Consider the following 16,646-nt stretch of genomic DNA (forward strand, 5'->3'; position numbering starts at 1 on the left):
TAGGAAAAAAAAACCCTTCCCTGTTAGGGTGGGGGAGCCCTGGCACAGAGTGCTGTGGCTGCCCCATTCCTGTTCAAGGCCAGAATGGATGGGGCTTGGAGCAACCTGGGACAGTGGGAGGTGTCCCTGCCAGGGGCAGAGGCTGAGATGAGCTTTAAGGTCCCTTCCAACCCAAACCATTCTGTGACACTGTGATATAAATGTTTGTTTATATCTGTATACACACACACACAGAGATACAGAGATATATGCACACACATATAGATGATGATTAGATATAGATATAGATACAGATTAGATATAGATATATAGATATAGATATAGATATAGATATAGATATAGATATAGATATAGATATAGATATAGATATATAGATATAGATATAGATGATATAGATATAGATAGATGGCCTCATGTTTAATTGTGAGCCCTCACTGCACTGTGGCATACAAAGGATTACTGCTGGCTGCTTTTAGGCAAGACATCTCTAAAAAAGAAAAAAAAAAGTAAATGTAACCCTACAGAAATACAGCTCCCTGGGCCTGTGGTAGTTCCTATTAAGATATACAAAGTATCTCAGCAAGGGAAAATTTAACTTACATACAACACATGATTTTAAGTAAAGAAATATTGATGGAGCGGGGGGGGGGGGGACAAGTATTTTTTTAGCTCTAATTTATGGCTGAGCAGCTTCATTTTAGGTACTTCATGGGAATATTTTAAACCAAGCCTGCATAATATTAAAATAAGTTAAAATGTATGTAAAATTTATGAGAGCATGTCAGGTGCAATGCTTGATAAAGTAAGTTTAATGCTTCAGAATTTTTTTCTTCAGGCAGAGAAAGCTGAATCCTGCAATTCTAGGTTACAGTATAATTTTAGAAACTCTTTTCCATTATACCATTCTTTTATTAATGAGATCCAACCCAATTTAACAAAAAGAGGTAAATTCCTAAAGAGTTTGTGGAAAGTCCTCAGCAGGTTGGAAGCAGGGAGTGTGTGATAAAAGGGGATATTCTCCTGTTCATAGGCTCTATTCCATTTTACAAAAACACAGAGGAAATCAATTCACAACAAACTTTCCAAGGGTGCCTCTCCAGTGCGGTTTTCCTCCTGGAAATGCCGCCTGGCTCCGTGAGCAAACAAAAGCTTTGGCAGCTGACAGGGGCTGTACATCACTTTGAAAACTCTTCATTTACCAGGGGTGTGTCATGTTGCTTCACTGTGTGACACTCCCAATTATCGTGACAGAGCTAAATGACACAGTACTGTCACCCCACTGCAAATCCAGAGCAGTTTCTTTCCATCTTTCTGCCTGGTCATGGGAACGTCGCTGAGCCGGTACAAAGGAGCGGCAGGAGCCGCAAACAGGGGCTGCAGTGGCTACAAACTGCTCTGCTCTGCTCTATTAAAAATTCAGCTCCTCAGCAATATTAAATCTGAATTTACTTCCATCAAACAGAAACTTAGCATATCTCATTCTTCCATTATAAAATATTGACATCAGGAATAGTGAATCCTGAAATGAAGATTATAGATGAAAACTATGTGCTTGGTAATTATCATTTTTTTCTTTGTTATTATTCCTTTCCTCTGAGGATTGCACAGGCTGTTGCAAACAGTAATGAAGTTAGCATGCAATGCCAATGCAAAGTGTGCTGCAAAGTTATTCCTTCCCTCATTATGGATGAGGCAGGCGGGAGGAGGGAGATTTCCCCAGCCAAACCCACACCCGGGCGGGACAGCCCCGGCCTCACGTCTTAATCAGCATCCCTGGTGAGGAGACCCTCAGTGCCATCTTGTTTCTGTCTCCTTTTGTTCTGCCATTTCCCTGGGCTTTTTAGGTCTGTACTGGAGCTCAGAGCTATTAATATCAATGACACTGTTTTTGTCACAAACCAAGCAGCCAGTTCACAAATCCTTTCACTGCCCTGTCTCGTAACACTCTCCAATAACCAGAGCACTGGAAAACACAGTTCCAGGCATGGAAACATCCAATCCCTCATCCCAATAGCCCTTCTTGAGGCCTTACACCACAGTGTGAGGAGATCAACATGTTGGTCAAGCTGCTTTGAGTTCCCTTTGGTTCCTGCCTGTGCAGTGGCTTGGGATGGCTTCCACCACAGGAGCCATGGCACCACCCCCTGAAATCCCACCTGGCGATGAATGTGGTCCCAGCTGGTGCCTCTCTCCAAGGTGACCACGCTGAGAGGTCCCCCTTGGTGGGATGGGGTTGTTTGAGGGCCTCCTCCACATCCTCCTGAACCCTCCTTGTGGCCTGCAGATGTTCTTGAGGAGTGTGATGATGTATCCCAGGTGCAACATCGGATACCCAGTCCGTCTCATGTGCTTCCTACAAAAATCAATCCAAGTCAATGAAGTGCCCACCCTCCTCCCACAGTGCTTGCAGAGGTTCAAAGCAGGACTAATTATTCTTAGGGTGGAATTGTCAGGTGTCAGATGAGAACAGAGAATTTGAAGCATTATGTATAGGAACAGATTTATTCAGAGGACTTGAAGAATTTGTTTTGCTCTCAACAGGTCAATGAGAAGTGCTTTTATAGTACAGTCTAGTAGAAACTGATACCTTCCAAAAGATAGGGGGATGTTGTCTGGGTTTTGGGTTTTTTCCCCTTTCTCTTCTTTTTGCACCAATCACAGAGCTGCCCCCTCAGGCAGGTGAACTCACACCCAAGCTCAAAGCAGCTGTGGCAGTAAAGCTCCTGCCCTTGAAGGCATTTGGTCCCAACCCTTCTTGCCAAACACATCCCCTTTCTGGTTCCCATTTCTCCATGCTTCATTTATATGTAATATATAAATATCTTCGTCACACACTCTGTTTTTTGTGTTTGGTTCCAAAACCAGAACCCTGCCAGTCTCCAAGTCTAAAGCTTCATGTGAACCTCTCTGTCCCTGCCAAGCCCACAGCACACAAATACCACAGCACATTATCATCACACAAGATGTTAAAGTTTAACAGTTCTCATCCCAGAATACCAAACCCCTCTCCCAGCACTCCCAACAAATCAATATGCATTATTATTACATGCTCAGATACTACATCAGATTTCTGCTCATGCCAAAATTTCAGCTAGCTGTTCCCTGGAGTATTTATGCTTGTGTACTGTATTTAACAACAGCCCATTCAAAATGCTCACAGCTCCTAGGAATGAAATGCACATAATTTAGGAATAGCTGTCTGGCTATTCAGGCATCATGCTGTGTCAAGGGAAAATTAAATCTCTGACTCTCCCCCTCTTCTAAAACAAACCTGTACTTTGCATCGTATTTTGGGGAGCTGCACGGAAGTTTCATAAAGACCAAGTGGCCTTGGCTCTTTTTTTTCCTGTTTAATGGCAGTGCCTCCCCATTAATGTTCCAAAATGATACAGTAGTTTTAAAAAAAAAAGCTCTCAGCATGCAGGCATTGTACCACATTAAGAAATCAGGATTTTCTAGGCACTGCACAGCATTAATTACACTGAGCATGCTGCAAATTTAAATTAAATGATATGCCATGTTCTGTTGTAAATATCAAAATGGATTGCAAGATAGAACCCCATATTGGCATTTGTGCACTGAACAGGATCAGAAAATCTCTGTGATATATAATTTCTGTATTTTAACCATAGGTGATGCAAATGTGTTTTTTATTTTCAGGAGTACCTAAGAGCACACACATGTACCGGTTAGAACTTGTCTGTATTTAAAAAAAACCTCCAAACAAACCCTCTCTCAATAATAACAACAATGATAAAAGAACAAAAAAAGCTCTCTTTGCCTTCATTTCCTTTCCAACATAAAGGAATAAAATATGCTTCTCTTCCCCCCCCCCCAGTTAGTATTTATAATGTAAGGACTGGAGGGCACTGAGAGGAAAATGGGGAATATGAGGGGCTGCAGCAGCAGGAGGATGTGTTGGAGGGTTTGGAGTACCAGGATCCCATGGAAGCAAATGCTGTGGGTTCAACTCAGCCAAGCAGGGAAGGGCTGCTCTTCCAGCTGGAATTTCAGGAGCAAAGTGAGAGGTGAGCTGGGGCTGTCTCGACACTGTGGTGGTGAGGGAAGCCTGATCTGGTGATGCCATGGGAAGAAATGTGTGAGAATATAAACAATAAACAAAAGGTCTGGCAGGGTTTTTCTTGGCACTGGTATTTTGCAGTTTTATACTATCAGGTTGAATGGTCACAATCTCAGCAGCCCTAACAACCCCTAACAACTGATGAGGAGTATTTTTAGTGTAATTTCACATATTTCTGTGTGAGTAAATATTAGACAAATATTTTACAACTTTGCACACCAGGGAATGGATAGCATTTAGTTAACTCTATAGAAATAAAGGCTTTAAAAAAACCCTGTGTTTTTCAGGACTTATTTAAGGCCTTGAAGAAATGATGAGCACTGAGCTGAGACCCACCAGCCTGAATTGGCACAAGGCATAAAGGAGACAGAGCAAAAAACTGTGGGCAGGGACATGCAGAGCCACTGACATTTCTTCAAACTCAGCATTGCCATATTCTTTCTAAATTATCTCATCTTTTCTGTGTCTTTTGCTCCTAGGCCTTGCTTTCCTGTCCCATTTTGCAGCAGTCCTGTGTGAGGGAGAAGTACAACTGTGGGACGCCTGATGAAAAGAGCTGGTTGAACAACTGGCCTTCAGCTCTGTCACCTTCCTTCAGTGCTTGCAAAAAAAGACCAAAAAACCCCAAAAAATCCCCACAAAACAAAAAAGACAAAAAAATCCAAGCCAAAGATAGTTTATGTGCAGCTCAGGAAGCTCTCAGCAATGAGTGTGTCTGTGATTTAGTAACACATCTACCCAAAATGACACTTCTAATACACACTGAGAAAAAGAAGGCAGAGCAGCACACAAGGCACTGCTATTGCAGTCAAACTACCAGGTATTTATTTTTCAATGTACATAATTATTGGGGGAGAATAGAAGTTATTCTCTGACACTCTGACAGAGCTGTAGAAAGCCTTGTGCTTCCCCTACTCCCATGGTCCTGACAAGAAACACCTCACAAATTCTAATAAATAGAGAATAGAAATAAACACTTTAACTACACAGCACCAGGTTTCAAATGGCTTCCTGAATCAGAAAGTGCTGCTAGTCCATCTTCCTTATTTCCACACTCTGTAATGGTGCCTCTCCACAAGTCAAAGTGAGATGGATACTGCAAGGATCGCAGACACTACACTGGGAAACCAAGTATCAGTGGGTACATCCAGATTTATGGTAGGTGATGGCAGTAAAGTGAAAGTAAAACTGTTTGCACAGTCTGTGTTGTTGGCCATTACTGTGTATTTGCCCTTTTTTCTTGCTTAGCTGTGGCTGGAAGAATGGAAAATTGTACCTTCTATACAGTATTAGGAGACACTTTCTGATCGTAAGGTCAATCAGACTGGTTTAGCTGCTTGAGGTATTTATGGCACAATCACTCAGTGTCTTTAAGGAAAGGTTAGATACATTTATGGGAAAGGTATTTTGCAGAAGCTTTCCTGCTTCATAGAGGTCTTGGACAAAATGACCCAGGAGGCCCCTTCCAAGTCTATCAAATGTGGTTCCCTGATTGATGCTGTTTCCCCCCAAAGTCTTTTGAAAACACAAAGCACTGTTATAAAATTTAATATGATACACTATATAACTTTAACACAATGCCATTTTCTTATAGGAAATGGTTAGCTGGTAGCACAGGAGCCTCGTGCAGGAGGAAGAAAAGTAGAAAAAAAGAAATTGCAGTGCAGTTTCTCTGCCGAGGGATATCGACTGTAACATTTACTCTGCGTCTGAGCACGGACCCTCAGCTGTGCAGGGGGACACCAAGCCAGGGAAGGATAGAAGGAACCCAGGTTATGGAATTTATTTCTCCAGAAAAGCCTGACAAGGCCTGAGGTAATTTTCTGTGCTGTGCAGTAATCACTCCCTCAGTGCTGGGAAGCAAATGGACACCCAGCTCTCCTTGTAAATCACTGCCTGGTGCTGCATCAGCTGGGCCCAAGCACAGGGACCAGGAGAGTCCCAACCCTCAGGTGTGTCCTGCAACAGGGAGGACACCCCACAGTGGGAAAACCCTGTTCTGTAACTCCTCACTCTCTGCCTTGGCTCTGTCCTGGCCTGCTGCCATCCCAGCAGCACCACGGAGCAGGCGGAGCAAATCCTGAAACTGCGACGCCAAAATCTGCGCTTCTAAAAAAGGGCAGCAACACCCCCGTAACGTGCTTGGCTGCTGAGTAAAGACTCAGCCAGAGGGCTTGGGCCACATCTCCCATGCCTGAACACAAGATTGTTTGTCATCCAGAATGCTCTCCAGGTCTTTTATGCTTCCACCAAACCATTCAGTAAAAGGATAATGTTTTTCTCCCTACTATACTTGCCTTTTTTTTTTTTTTTTTTAAATTTGCTGAATGTTTCCTAAATTGACTTTTTTTTTATTCGTTTGAAACCATTAACATATTTAAAAATTAAAATCATGTAATGATTTTTTAAAAACAAGGACAAAAACCCAACCAGATTCTCTGGGCCATCTGGTTGGAATGCTCTGGTCAGCTTCCACTGTTCTGTAGTAAGTTTTAATTTTAGATTCTCACAGGAAAAAAAAAAACAAAAATATGTCCAGAATTTTATTGGAGTTTGCTCTCAAGATCATTTTATACTAACCTTTTTATTTTCACTCCAGCTGATTTAGTTAAAGGCCAAACTCTTCCAAAAATCAGCTCCCAGCCCCCGTCATCTTGGGATAGCCCTGACAGGAAATAACAACATCCACACACAGACACTCTGAAGCCTTTTGAAGTCTCCCAAATGTGAGCTGTTCCCTTTTGCAGAGCAGGCTGGGATTAACTCTTTTATTAACCTTATAACCTCATCCAAGAGAAAGAAAAATAGCCATAGTCAATTCCCCCCCCACCCAGCCTCCTTTTTTTTTTTTTTTAAGCCTGCTGCCCTCTCTCTACCCAAACATTTGTGAGCTCACCCTACAGATAGGGGCAAAAAAGCCCATGGAAAGCCCCCTCTCCCTGAGAATCTCCCCAAAGCCCCTCTTGGGCCCTCCCATTATGTTGCACTCAATGTCAAAAGTTTTTGGTTTCACTGGAAAATATTTCCCCTTTAACAGGAGGGTTGTGTTTCTCTATATTGGTGGGAGCAGATAACAACCTTTTGGTCCTTTGCAATGTTACATCAATGTATTTTCCTGATTCCTGTGTCAGAAATGTAACTTTTAGCAGAATGAAAAATGTGACCTGGGTGTAATCCTGACAGTGCTCCAATTGCTCATCCTTAGCTTCATCCCTGCACTGCAGTGCAGAGTAAGAGGCTCACGTTGGAATAGCTCTTCTCACCAGAGTCAAAATGGTAAAAATTAGCTCAGAGAGTGACATGAGCAGGAATTTCAAAGGCAGGAAAATTTATCTCCTGCTCTTTGTCTTACACTGTGGTACACTGTAGTGGTTGGAAGATTTAACTTCCCAGCATCCCATCTATATAAATCCTAGTGGACGACAACTCTTCTTTTTTTTTTTAGGTGTTGAGCTCAGCAGCTGGAATCTGCCAGGGAATGATGGTCAAGATAAGGATGGAGAAAAACTTTCCTGTAGCCTCCAGGTGTTGGTCCAGGGTCAGGATTAGGGAACAGGCAAAGCCAGAGCTTTCTGTGTTACACAAGGCCACGGCTCTTTGGTGGAAGGACCACGGGTTTGGGCCAGCCCTGCCTCTGCTCTGCTCAGCTCAGCTCAGCTCAGCTCAGCTCAGCTCAGCCCATTACCTGCTCTGATGATACAGCCCCTCTTGGGCTTTCTGCTTTTGAAAGATTTACACTCGGTTTAAATCTCAATTGAAAGCTCCACTTTAGATTTTCAGAGGCCGAGACACTTAAAAATCTCTGATGGAAGGACAAGTGAGGAAGGCAGAATATCTCTCCCTTGCAAAGGCATTCAAATACCTCTTGGATGAGGAGGTTCCAGCTGCTTTGCTGGACAAACAGACACATCACAGTTCTAAAGTGCAGGGGTGCCCTTCACACCAACAGGCAGAGAAAAGAGGCAGTGGGAAGCGTAAGAGGCACCAGAATAAAAGAGGCAGGATCCAACTGAAATCTTACCTTCTTTAATCTTTGCAAATGGGAAAACCCATTCGGGATAAGGAATTTCCAGACTGGGCTGTATGCACCATTAATTGTTCCATGAAGCAGAGCTGGTCTGCTATTGTTGCATCCTCCAAAAACAGCTGTTACTATGAGCTCCTTGGGGCTCAGGAACTCCATTTCCCAGTTTTCACTTAGTATTTCAGTAATCATATATAAATAATAGTAATGATAATCATAACAATATGTGGCTTGCCATTATGTTGTACTCAGCCTTTGTGATGCCTCTCTCACGATAAAATCTGTGTATTAAACACTTTAATTGAAACTCTTAATAAAACAGAGATATTTTTACTTGTGCTGTTATATCCACATAATGATCACAAAGCACTTTACAGAATCAAATGAAAGTAGCCAGTCTGATCCTTCTGTAGAGGATTTTGTGCATCTCAGCAGTGCATAACAAAGCTGCTGTACAGACAATTGTCAAACATACCATGTTTTGGGGTTTGTCCTGGCTGAGCAGCATCCAAAAGCTTGGGGTTTGTCCTTCAGATGGGTGTGAAAGTCTCTAAAGCCACCACAAATAACACGACAAGATGGACTAGATGGCCTCACTGACTAGAACAGGCTGTCATGTGCCATTGTTAAGGTCCCTGGGTCAGAAGGAAAAAAGAAAAAAGGTTATAGTTTTCTGGCTTAGGAAAAAAGCCATGGAAGTCTTGGAGCTGAGTACTGAGCAGCCTCCATGGGGTCACTGCAAGGGGACAAGGCAGATCCTGGCCCTGCAAATGCTCGTGGTAAATGGTGCCTCCCAAGGTCCGGGAGGGTCTCCAGCCTAGGGCCTTGCAGCAGGTACTTCTGGAGCTGGGAGACAGTGAAGGGCTTTGTTCCCTCCTGTATAATTGATAAATTACCATTGTTAGCACTAAACAATACAAGTGAGCACAGAATGGAAACACGCTAATGCCTTACCCAGCTCCAGCAATTCTGCTCGTGTGCTCACACTGTTCTTAAATGTGCTAGGTATTTGTTTGATGAAACAATAAGTTTTAGAAAAGAGAAAAATAAGAACTTTAAAGATAATAAAAACCTTGACTACATACTTTACCACAGGAAGCTGTGAATAAGCTTCAGTACTCTTTATTTTTAACATTCCAGATATGTAATTTAATGCAGGTCTAATGACAGTCTCGAACATACTGCTTTAATCGAAATTGTTCAAGCTCTGTTCTGTGACAAGGGCTCACAAGATACCAGCAGGGTTGTCCATTTTCCCCACTTCTGTAGGGAAAAGAAAAGGGAGGGGAGGGGGACACTCTTGAACTTATGTTGCTATTGATGTGTAATATACAATAAAAAAACAGTTAAATTTCAATTACCCACAGGTAATTATAATTTTATTGTTTGACTGTACTATGGGGATTTTTGTAATTCCCAAGACTAATAATTTTCTATAATTTTACAGGTTGTCAAATAAACTATTAAAGATTATCTTTGAAAAGGATTCTGCAATTGTAAGGACATATCATACTGTTCCTGTACATTATTAGTAATTAGAGATCCCTGGATAGTGAAATATCCACACTATATGCTAACTGCTGGATACCATATTTTCTCACAGCCTCCTGTAATCTTGAACCAAAGCTTTCAAACTTCTCAGCCATTGTAGCCTGAGTCACGTCCAAACTTTTATTAATATTCACCGAGCACTCATTAAGCAATTCTGGTGTGTTCGATACGTTAAACCTGTGCTTCCTGACGGGGAAAAGCAAAGGCTCCCAGCTCCATCCCAGAGCAGTGGAAACAAACACAAAAGGGCTCATTCTGAACTCTGTCCCCTGAAGAGGATATGGGGAACAAGCAGCGTTTATACCAGCACAGAAGATGTGTATCTGCCCTGACAGTGCCCTTTGACAATGGTGTGGCTTGCACAGCAAGATGGAGTTGTGCTTCCTGATTTCAGCCTAAAAATATGCATAGATACAGATGTGCTGGGGATCAGCATCACATGTCCACAACGAGGGGAATGGCATGGGCAGGGTCTCCAGCCCACAAGAAGCAAATGAACTGGGGTATTCCCTCATCCTCATCAGCAAGTCCCCCAAATTTCCTGGGGTGTTGGTGAGGAACTCTCCAGGCCAGTAGAGACCAACATCAGCACAGCTGAGCAGGCAGCGGCGACTTCTCGCAGGTAATGTGGGAGAAGCCAGAGGCCACCAAAGCAGCATGTGCTGGGTGACAGCATCCCTTACTTGTACAGGGCCTGGTGAGATCCTGAGGAAGAGAGGAGGAGGGATGAGCCGAGAGGAAGAGCAGCCCCCGAAGCGTTGCGGGAGCAGCTGGCGCAGCCTGCGAGGGCAGCGAGCTGGGGTTCAGCAGCTGAGAGATGGCTGAGCTCTCGCCTGCAGAGCCATCAAAGGCACCATTCTTAGCTGGCAGCATTGTTTATTGCAGCTGCCCCAGGAGATCATCATTATTTGTTTTATCGGCCTCTTGCATGGCTGTGTGGCGAGGGCTCTGTGCAGGGGGAATCTTCCCTGCATTGAGAGCAGTCTCAGGACATGGGGACTTCCAGGCCTCCACCCCTATAGCTGGGGTTTGCACAGCCCCAGCCCTTGGGGACACCAAGCAGGAGCCGTGTCTCAGGGCTCTGGACAGCTCTGCAGGGAGGGGCTTGTCCTGCTCCTGGTGCCAGGAAGCCTCAGTGGCAGCTGCAGCGCTCAGCAAGGGGCCTGGTGAGGGATTTCACTCACACCAGGGAGCGGAGCGCGGATTGTGTTGGTTTTACGGCGGCGTGGAGCTGCTGGAGCAGTATAAAGATACGGGAGCACAGGGAAGGATTAAGGCCAATGGGCTGCAGCTCCCTGCCTTCCTCCAGAGACAACTTGGAGCCATCAAAGGCACTAAATCTGAGGAGTCACTGGATACACACACTGAGCTCTCTCTGCCAAGGCCTGCTGGCCTTGATGTCCCGAGCTCCTCCTGCACCTATGGGAGGGATGGGAAGGACAGCTGATAACCTGGACAGCTCTTCAGTCAGTGGCATTCCCTGCTCCTGACCGGCTCTCTGCCCACTAACCCAGCTCAATGAGACTGAACCCATTACTCCAGATGATTGGCACTTAAAATAAACAGAGGGAAAATCCAGAGCCCTCAGAGAAGGCTCAATATGCTTCTGGGTAACAGACAGCACCATATACAAACACAGAGCCCTCCTTCTTCTTCTTAATTCTGGTCTGTGCTTTTCATGCTTAACACATTCCTTGTTGCAAGGAGAACACGTTCTGACAATTGAATAGTGAAAGCAATTAGAAACAGAATTAATTGATAAAATTAAAGCCCTGCTTTCCTTATGTTTGTCATATGACTACAAATATTGTCACTCCCATTAATATTAATTAATATAATTATCAATGTTTCTAATCCCTACACATTTTGTTGAAAAGTTACTCTTAGCTCAAGAATATAATTGTAAAGTCGTGGAAATGTTAAGTAGCAGCTAAGCAAGTCCAAAGAATTAATAGCAAACTGTAGTTTATCCAGGGATTAGACTTTTAGCAATACATAATCACCTCTTCATGTGTTCATCCACATAAAATACCTTCCATCCCTCACTACACTTCTGCCTACTTGTCCTTGCAGTGCTGAGTTTTCAAGAATTAAAAAAAAGACAGTAAGTAAATATTCTGTGCAGTTACATGCTGTTCTTCAAGGTAAGTCACTGCACCAAGAGTTCTGTGCCCACAGCTGAGAGCAATGTCAAGGTCAATTATCTCAGGCTGAAAGCCCTAATGCAGGATACTTCTGTGATCAGAGTCATCTGTGTAACTGCAAAGCCTTTGTTTTGGAGCAAAGAATTCCTCTCTCCCGGCTTCCCCAGGCATTGTCTCTCAGTTGGAATGTCCCAGATTACTGGAATAATCCAAAGGAGTGCCCTGCCATGCTGCTGCCAGCTTCTCCTGGCAGGTCCCAGCAGTGCTCTGAGGGCACAGGAATTGGAGCTGAGCCTTCCCTGCTGCCTGCCCAGCTCCTCCAGGGACACCCAGCAATTCCTGCCTGGCAAAGCAGGCAGCAGTGCTAGGTGCAGCATTCATCAGCTCTTTTGGAAAACAGCCAAAGTGCTTTAAAGGCCTTTGTTGTAGGGTAGAGGGGTTTTTCTGCTAGAAGAGAATAATGTAATCATTTTGCTATTAATTTTTAATTGTATGTTGCTCTGCATTCTTACCAATCTATACTGATTTTCCTGAAAGGAAAGGGGATGCTGTGCAAGTGGTTTTTGGTAGGAATGTTGTTGGGCCAGGCTGGAAAAGAATTGACAGAAAGAAGCTGCTCTTCAAAGTTACTGCAGTCACCTGCTGCTGTCTATTCCTACAAGGTATCACATTAAATACTTATAAATTGTATGAGCTTAAGAAGATTCATGGAGAGCTGCCACAGTTTTCCCTGCTGTCAGGTGTTTTTCTTTGCTTGTTTTTGTGGGGGTTTGTTACTCTCTCTTTTTTTTTAATGACCACTTTTTGTAAGGAAAAGTTACTTCTGAGAAATCTTTTGCAAGCAAATAAAACCCACTGATGTGGATGAAATCAGCAGCAAGAGTAAGAAATACATTAATTCTTCTCAGAAGACAATCTTTATCAAAAATGCTAAGATGCAGCCCACTGATACAGTTAAACTTTCTGGTAGAAACATGATTGTATCACTCACTTATGCCCACTCACAAATCCTTCATTTCATCTAAGAGAAAACTGGCCATGAGGGGACAGGAAATCTTTAATCTGCTTTTCTCCATTTCTTCAAATATCTGGTTCTTATCAACCCGCATCGAACATGAGCAACAGGAAAACCTCATGTCCTCCATAAAACAAATGCAAACAAAGCACAGACAGTCTCCAGTGTGAGACGGATTGAGCACAACAAAGTATTGCATGGCAGCAAGGATGCAAAAGCGCTTCTGAAAAGGCAGCACTGGCGGCAAATTCAGGAAGAAGAAATCAATCAGACCAATAAATAAGTTATGTAGAAAAATCTGCACTTTGCCACTGACCCAAGTGTCAGGAGGAGGGTAAAAGGGGTCCTTCATCTGTTCCCCCCAACATATGAATGTTATCCTTTGCAAAGAAAAACCATGGCTTTTTTTTCCTCTTGAATCCCTAATACTAATTATGTATTTCAATATAATACTATTTGTATTATACAATATCCTGTAATAAATCACACAGATAAATATTTTATGTAACTATATATTAATGCATTAATAAAATAAACATGTATAAATATATAGTTAGCTTAAATAGTCATATACTACTACTTAATAAAAATTATTCTATTTTGGGCAGATATTCAAGGTTAACATAATTTTTTGGACAGCTGGGAAATTCTGGTGAGAATCTGAAAAGTTTGCACCTAATTCAGTTGAATTAGCTTCAAAATAGAGAAATTGATGATTTGATAAAGAAGAATTAGACACATTAAATTTTCATTTTAAAAAAATACCCAGAATTTTTCTACCTGGCCAGTTCCAAACTGCAGTTTTAGTCCTGGCATAAACCCATGATAATCAGTGAAAAATGTGCCTTTTTCTTCTCCATATCCAGTGCTGCAGGATCTCCTGGGGTGATCCAGGAAAGCCCTGAAACATTCACAGTAAGTCCAGTAAGCACTTTCCCAAATAGTGATTCTTTCCTGAGCTGGGGCCAAAATAGGTCAAGTAAAGGGAAAACCAAAAATGCAGACGACGAAGCAACCTGCCCATAACTCCCCAGTGAATCAGAGATTAAATCTCTTGTACTTTAGCTTTTTCTAGGGGGACTGCATTTATCATTCCAGGAATAAGTTTAATCAAGGCTTATTACCGCAAAACTTAATCTACAGTATATTATTATTAATTTGGATTATGCTGTTGCTTCACAACTTTGAAAAAATAACCCAAAAACTACTGACTTTGCAGTCACCTTTGGTAGCGAGGTTCTGTTCCTCTGCCTATTTGAGAGATTTCTTTCCATCTCCTGCACCATCATGTCTCAGTTCCTGAGAGCTGTAGATATTTATTCAGTGCCCTTCTATCTCGGCCATCACACATAACTCTCTGATAACAAATCACACTCTCTGAGCATCATTTGCTGCCAGAAAGGATCCTCGAGAAGCACATGCTCCGTGATACAGGATATCCCCTGCTTTGCTGTGAATGCCATAAGGAATTTCACAAAATCAGCTTCCTTGCATTGAGAGGGGAAGAATGCATTACCTTAGTAGTTTCACCACTTCTTATTGCCTGTTTAGGCTCCATACTAAGTCCCTGCTCCCTGGCTCTTCAAATGAATGCTGCTACTTAAACACAGAGAACGATATGTGCTTAGTGAGAGATTCAAGGATTTCAGCTATCAATAGAGGTTTAATTATGTGCTGGTGGATGCTCAGGTACTGTAACGATGGCTGTTGTATAAATTGCACAAAGCCAGCACAGAAGAGACCACTCACAGCTCATCCTACACTCTGCTCCTGCAATTTAGACAAAATAAAATGTAACTCACGGTATTAACTTGCATCTTCTTGCCTATGTCATAACCCATCATGTAATGTGGTGTTACTCCATGTCGTGTCGTGGGTAACATGATGCAACACAATGTCACACTTCAGGAAAGATTACTGAGCAAGGACTGATTCTTGTTAGCAGTTCAGAATGCGAGCCTCTGATCCAAACATATTGTGGCTGTGGCTGATGGGAAGGCATCAAACCGAGAGCTGCGTTGGGCAAATGTTTTTCTTCTCTGGCTTGGCCAGCAGATGTCCATTTGTCAGGTTTGGGTTCAATTGAGATTTCTTTGTCACGAGCACTTTCTCTTCTAAAAGAAATAGCAATTTTATGGCAAGCCAAATACTGAAAAGAAAAGCCCTTAGAAATACATAATAAATGTATATTAGCGAGACAGAAAATTGGAAAATGGCCACCTGCCAGCAGCCACATAAATTTTGGAGGCAATGCATTTTTCTGCCATTATGCATTATCACAGGAATTGCAAATATTTATTAAAAGTATTAAAATGGTGAGAATGTTAAATGTTTCCTTCAGTAGTGGAAATTTGCAGTGCCACATAGAAGATAGGATATTCTGATACAATGTTTATTAAAATGACTTCATTTTATTAGGCTGTCGTACACAATAAATGTGCAGGTAGAGTTAACAAAAGATCTATTGTGGATACGGGAGATTTGTGAGTAACACTTAAAAAAAATAATCTCTTCTGAACTCTATTCATATAAAAAGCATGCTACAAACTTTCATTAACTTCCTTAGAACCAATTATTTTCTGAGCTTATTTTCTTTTTCTGCCATCCCCCTGTATTTTGTTAGTCAATTTGTTTGCTCACGTTTTAATGCTTAACAGGATTAAATGCAGTTTATCTTTAATTTATATACAAGTAAGCCGAGTGTATGTGTGGAGCAGGCAACAAAATATGACGATTATTTTGGGGTTCATTTACAGGTCTAAACATGAATGACTGGAATATATTGGGACCTCAGTATCTTTTCATCCATAAACAAAACATTATTAAAAGATCGGTGGGAGCTCCATAATATTGATTGAGAAGAAAATCACATTCCGGTTTTGCCCACATTTTCTGCTGGGATTAATCACAGTGATTTTGTTTCTGAGGTTTTGTGGCAGCAAGATACAGACTCAGGCACACCCTGACAGGGGAACTTTGCTGCTTGGCTTTGCTGGGCTCTGAGCCCCTTCCAGCAGCCCCTGAGCGCTGACGGGGACAGTGACATAATCCCTGCATTAACAGGAATCAGCAGTGAAAGGAGGGAGGGTGGCTCCTGCCTTCACAACTGAAAGTGTCCTCAAAGTGGTTTCTAAAAGTCTTTTTTTTTTTAATTTAAGAAATGAAAAAGGAGAAATAAGGAACCAGTACTGAGGTTTTTTTCTTACACAAGTGTTCCTCAATTCCTTACAGTCCATTAAGGAAGAGGTGGGATTGGAGTCTATGTTGGAGGCAGGGGGTGAAGAGATCAAAGTTACAAGACCTCAGATTTATGGAGAGTCTTATGCAAGGAAAAACCTGTCTCTGGAAGATAAAATTTCAGAAATAAAGGATTTTTCTCTCTGCTTTTATATGGTGCTGTTTCATTCCTTTCTGACAAACACGGAGTGGTGGTGGGGGGAGTAACTTCCATGAAAAAACGCTCTGCCTTGATCCAGACAGTTTGTGTGGATTTGTGGAATATCAGAGGTGGTGCATGGGATTTAACACAAAGGGTGCATGTCGGAGAGAGACCTCGGCCACCTCACAGGCAGAGGCAGAGCCTGTGCTGCCTTCAGAGGGGCAGGTGTGACATCCTCTCGCTGCTGCAGAGTCAGAAGGGCTGGCACTGGCTCTGTCCACAGCATTTGTGGGATTCAGCCACCGTAAAAAGAGGAGTCAGCACTTCAAGCAATGCAAACCCATTTCCTTGGCCAACCTTATTTAATATGAAGCATGTTTTATCTTGATTTAGGTGGTTGTTGTTCTTTAATTAAAGAAATTATGGGAGGTCATTCTCATTAGTTTAGAAGA

The 16,646-nt window shown here is 42.5% G+C and overlaps 1 long non-coding RNA gene across 5 annotated transcripts in view; it reads left to right on the plus strand.

Annotated features, from left to right (window-relative positions):
* LOC116994301 overlaps nucleotides 1-13,011 on the plus strand; it is a 144,477-nt gene extending 131,466 nt beyond the window's left edge. For 3 of the 5 annotated variants that reach the window (XR_004417448.1, XR_006162946.1, XR_006162948.1), the window contains 2 exons: nucleotides 4,561-5,896; nucleotides 7,527-13,011. This is a non-coding gene — a long non-coding RNA (uncharacterized LOC116994301). The remainder of the gene's footprint in view (nucleotides 1-4,560; nucleotides 5,897-7,526) is intronic. The other 2 variants (XR_006162949.1, XR_006162947.1) reach the window with 2 other exon arrangements.
* The last annotated feature ends 3,635 nt before the right edge of the window (nucleotides 13,012-16,646 follow it).

The sequence above is a fragment of the Catharus ustulatus genome, chromosome 3 (assembly GCF_009819885.2).
Source record: "Catharus ustulatus isolate bCatUst1 chromosome 3, bCatUst1.pri.v2, whole genome shotgun sequence".
NCBI classification, from domain to species: domain Eukaryota; kingdom Metazoa; phylum Chordata; class Aves; order Passeriformes; family Turdidae; genus Catharus; species Catharus ustulatus.